Below are 5,082 nucleotides of genomic sequence, written 5' to 3'. Positions count from 1 at the left end.
TGCAGGGAACTTATTGACTGCAGAAATTAATATTTAACTTCCCAATACTGTTGTGGTTATCCTCCAATATTGCAATTGCTGATATAACAGGGAAGGGGAGCACACTGTTCTTGAAAGAAGATGTCCCCCTTTGCACTTTTTGTTAATTTTTAAGCTTGGAAGTATGTCAGCACGTTCCTTCATTCATGAAACTAAGACGACCAGGGACGTCATCTTGTAATAATACTTGTGGTTAATAACATTGACTTGGTAAGTACCCAGTGAGAAAATAAGCCTGGTTTTGCTTTCAAAAGGCAGCCTTTAAAACACACCCAGCAGAATGAATGGAAATTGCAACACAATTTCTTTTATGGACTAGCCTAACTGAGAACACCTAACCAGTACGTAGAAGGCTGACGTTAAATTCCTGCCTCCTGGAAGCAGTCAAACCTACATGTCTTATGAATATATCACAGCTACCAGGATGTACCATACAATCCCAAAGCTGAGGAGGAGAAGAACAATCTTGTTTGGCTTTTTTCCCCATGGTACTAGACAAAAAAACAATGAACTAAATGATGGGTTCAGGGCAAGTGAAGGGAAAGGAGGCCGGCGTAGACCTTTTGGGACACAAAGAGGGAGCCTTGGTCTTCGGTCACTGTCCTGAAAACCCTTTTTATATATTGTGAGCAAGACAAAATTTAGGAGGAGATATGATATCTTTTACTAATCCCACTGATAACACATACATGGAAAACCCCAACAGGCAAACTAGGCTTCTGAGCTCTCCTCCTTTCAAAGATACAGGTGGTAACATAAGCAACCACATATAGATGTCTCCTAGACCTCTTCAGCTATGAGCCCTGACGGAGCTGCAAATTTGCCTTTCCTCTTCCATGCTCCCTTTTGGGCAGCAGCCCAACTTTGATGAGAAGAGAGATTCTCTCTTGGTTAAATTAGCCAGGAACTTGGTAGTTTGACCTGTGAGTTTGAATCCACTCACAGGGAGGCACAAGCTGTCCCTACAGTTTGTTTCCTGAGGGAGGAACTGATTGCTGGGCTATTATAATAAAAATAGGTAGTAATACCCCAGCTCAGGTTTCCAAAGAAAGCTCTGCTAGGGTGGTGTGACCTCCTGTTTGCTGGCATTTGCTGCTATCCTCTGGGAACATGCAGTGAACTGAGGCCCTCCGGGCTTTGCTGGAGGAATGTTTTGTCTTTATGCAAGTAAAAGCAATGCCAGACCAAAGTCTTTTGGGTGGTACTAAGGAAGAGGTCCTTGTGAAGAAAAGAGCTGATGCAAAACTATCACCAGCACAAAGTTTTTCTTGTTCCTTCCTTTTATAAGTGGTGGTGAGATTCCCAGCATCTTCAGTACGGACAAACAAACACAGCCTTAGGCAATGGGGTTTGTCTCAGTAGACACCTAAAGGGTGCTAGCACTGCTCTGCTTAGCTTCACACTGTCATGCTGACATGGAGGAACCAGCTTTAGACATGGAGAACTGATTTCTAGAGAGGGCCAAATATGGGGGAGTGAGAGGCAGGAGGCAGTTTTGTAAGGCACAGACTGAAAGCGTGAGACTGAACAGATTTACCAATAATTCTGATTGAATGCTGGAGATTTGGAGATGAAAAGTGTATTGCAAGTGCTGTGATAAGAAGTGACCAAATCCATTTGGAACTTGCTGTTTGGTGTGGTTTTTTCTCTGCACTTGGATATGACCTTCAACAGCAAAATTGGTGGGCTGTAAACAGCCAATACAAAGTTAATCTTCCAGTCTCTATATGAGCAGAAGTCTCTTGCTAGTATGGCTACACTTTCTTATGGACTCAAACGACTACCTACAAAAAACTGTGGAAAAGGTGAGGCAGCAACAGGAAGGACAGAATTGAAAAAAAGATAAATTAGAGGTAAACAGAGAACAGGCAAACAGATAAAGAAAGGATGAAGTTCTTAGGTTAGCACAGAATCGGCTGAGGTCAGATGTAAGCTGGGTAATTATTGTTCAGAACAGACTGGCTCATTTTTCAAAATAACGTGGTAGGTTTACACGTGTTTGTTGTTCATTATCCACTAGCCAAGGGCACCTGGATCCTTTTCAGATTTGAAGGCTGTGGTGCTCATTACCGACTCCTGTTGTGTGTGCAGACGAGCACTACAGAGTAGTTTGAGGAACAGAGGTCTCAAAGAGTGAGAACTATGCGTGAGCTCCTGGTATCTGGGAGGGAAGGCTTCCCCACTGAATACTGAAGAGCAGACATTTTATGTTAAACAAAGCTGAAGCTTGGGTGACTCAAGACTGCAGATTTATTTTCCTCCCAGGAGTATCTCTCACCATAAGGGCCGTGTGGGTTACGCCACGGTGTCTCTTTGAGCTGGCAAGGATCGTTGCTGTGATGGAGCAGAGCTGCATTAGCATGCAAGCAGCTCTGAAGAGTTGAGATTGGTTGGACCTTGAGCCATAACCACGTTGAGGGGTTGTGCACGTATGCTTACCCCTCACCCTGTGATTGCTTCAGCTAGAAAAGGTACTAAAACTCTCTCAGACTGCTTATCTCTGAGGTGGACTGGTTGTGACATGTGGATTTCTCTAACCTGAGCAGCAAACAGTCAGTGGCACTAAGGGAAGAGGATAGCAAATGGATACCTCAGCAGCTACTTGTTATATGAGCAGCACTAAAACTAGAACTAAAACCATGTTTGTTGAGGCAGCCTGGAAGTGTTGGTTTCATCTACTGGATTTGTTTTCCTGTTGTTAGATGAGATTGCTCACCCCCTTATGCTCTGGGCCTTGCAAGCAGGAACAGGTTGCTCAAATGCATGAGTAATGCTGTAATTTGATTTCCCAGGCTGGAAAGAGGGAAATATGCAGTCAAAATGGGATTTTAATTTTGAAATTTTGAATTTAATTTCAAAATTTCAAAAATACGTATTTCCTTTCCTCCTTCCAACATGGAGTAATCCTTGTGTAACTGAACCCACTCTTTTTCTTCCCCCCCCCCCCCCCCCCCCCCCAATGCTAAACAGTGCCAGGCAAAAGGATTACAGCAAAATGCAGGTTGGTAGCTACTGACATGAACCTGCCTGATTCCCCCCTTACATTTTACATAGCTATGGAGATATACTGGCATTCACCTGCACAGGATAAGATAGTATGTAGTTTGGCTAGCTGACTTCAGAGGAAAAATAACCCATAAAACTGATGATATGTTGACTGCAAGTTGGAAAGTAACCTTATTCTAAGTCTTTGCAGTAGCAAGAAGCAGCAGGCAGGTAAGCAAATCATAGAACACAGATAATTTCTAGGGCAGCTTTTTTCTAAGCAGTGAATGGAAATCATATGACAATGATCATATGTGATCCTGAAATTAACAGAAAGGCAGTTGGCATTTAAGGCTGCCCAGGTAAGTGTAATTGGAACATTTCCTAACTTTTGTAGGGCAATGTGTTTAATATTTGTAAATTTAATATTCTTATAACCTTTCTAGATTTTTGTGAGTAGACCTCTCAAATACTGTACCTTTAGAGTCACATTACAGAAGGTGTTTTAATTTAACCAGAAGACAAACTTCCCATGGAAAGGGAAACTAAGGCAGTAGTTCCATTTGATATGAGGGATTTTTTTGTCCAAAGAACTGTGTTTTACAGCTTTCTTCAATATCTCTTCTTCAAGATATGGGAGGTACAGGGATGTGGACAAGAGCAAACTGAAGAGGACAGTGAGATGAACTGTTTGGTTAGAGCAGCCATTTCAGGTTCATACATACTGTGCATTGAAGATGTACAATGCGTGATGGTTAAACTTCTTTTTTCAAAATGAGCACTGCTTTTACCTGTCTGATGTTGTGTATTTTGCCATTGCAATACAGGGCAGATGAACAGTATTGTCAGCTTTAAAGTTGCTCAACATCCTTTACAAAAGCATCGTAAACAGATGCTGATGTGGTATCAGGCTGCTCTGAACTGCCACTAGGTTCATCAACACCTTGAATATTGGCATGAAAAAAATGGCCCTAGTATTTAGTTCATGAACAGAGCGATGACTACTGCTTCAGCGCTGAAAATGAAGAGTTCCCCTATAGCTATACTAATCCTAGCTACCCATGTTAGCAAATTAACAGTACCCGCAGACATGATGGGATCCCTTCTGAGGTCACACAAAATGATGTTTGGGTTGTGCAGGCTTTTGAAAAGTGTGTCCCTGTGTACCAGGTATGTGTGTGCATGCTTTGGTACTGCTTACTGTATTCTTTGGCTTCTTGCCAAAGTCTCTGAATTCCACTTTAACTGCGTATTTCAAAGGACCAGTTAGAAATGTCTCCTTATCAGAGCTCCCCAGATGCTGCTGGCTCTGGCAGGAGGGTTTCAGAACAGGACCTATTTTCTTAATCCTTGTGCTGGAGGGGCAAACCACAGGGCCTTTATTCAGTTACACTTCTCCTTCACTTGAGCAACTACCTACTTAAATCTGGGGTTATTTTAATGTTTTAAGTTAACCAGTTGTTTAAATAAGTAATGGGTGTTTTAGGTTTAAAAACACAGAAACAACTTTGAAAAGTTCCTATAGCTTACATTTCTGACCTTTGCTTTGATCAAATCATGTGAACTTTGTTTTTATGAGCTGCCCAAAAAGGCAACTTTGCATTAACTTTGGCTAAAGATGAGATATTCATCAAAGTATCTCAGGGCTCAGAGTCCGAGTTCATTTGCGATGTCCCCCTAATGAGGGACCACTTAGCATGCCAGCCTTCAGGTACTTCTGGAGTTATTAGAGCGTGATGCTGGCACAGGACCTCTGCTCAGCCAGATATTGGGTCTGATTTCCTGTGAGCCTTATACTAAACCTCCAGGCCCATTGCGACTTGGCAACTGGACTTATGTGTCTGTTAATTAATATGTAATTGATACTGAGATGGATGGCTATGCAAAGTGCAGGGCAAGAGGAAATCCAGCCTGAGGCAGCCAGTGTGGTTATCTTAGTCAATGAATAAGTGCAGTTTGTGTTCCCCCAGGCCCAGTCCTATGGTAGCAAGTTCTCCCACTCCCTCTGAGACTGCAGGCTGTGGAGGGCCAGGGAACTTGGGATTTAATTCCCAGCTC

General features: G+C 42.6%; 1 protein-coding gene across 1 annotated transcript in view; it reads right to left on the bottom strand.

Moving 5' to 3' along the window:
- The window catches only part of LOC104010044 (UDP-glucuronosyltransferase 1A1), a 34,806-nt gene that overhangs the window by 27,085 nt on the left and 2,639 nt on the right, over positions 1 to 5,082 (bottom strand). The gene's annotated exons all lie outside the window — the stretch shown is intronic.

The sequence above is a fragment of the Nipponia nippon genome, unplaced genomic scaffold, assembly GCF_047370975.1.
Source record: "Nipponia nippon isolate SJK-2023a ecotype South Korea unplaced genomic scaffold, ASM4737097v1 scaffold_5, whole genome shotgun sequence".
Classification (NCBI taxonomy): Eukaryota; Metazoa; Chordata; class Aves; order Pelecaniformes; family Threskiornithidae; genus Nipponia; species Nipponia nippon.
Note: the sequence above shows the minus strand (reverse complement) of the source record. Positions and strands in the feature narration are given on the sequence as shown.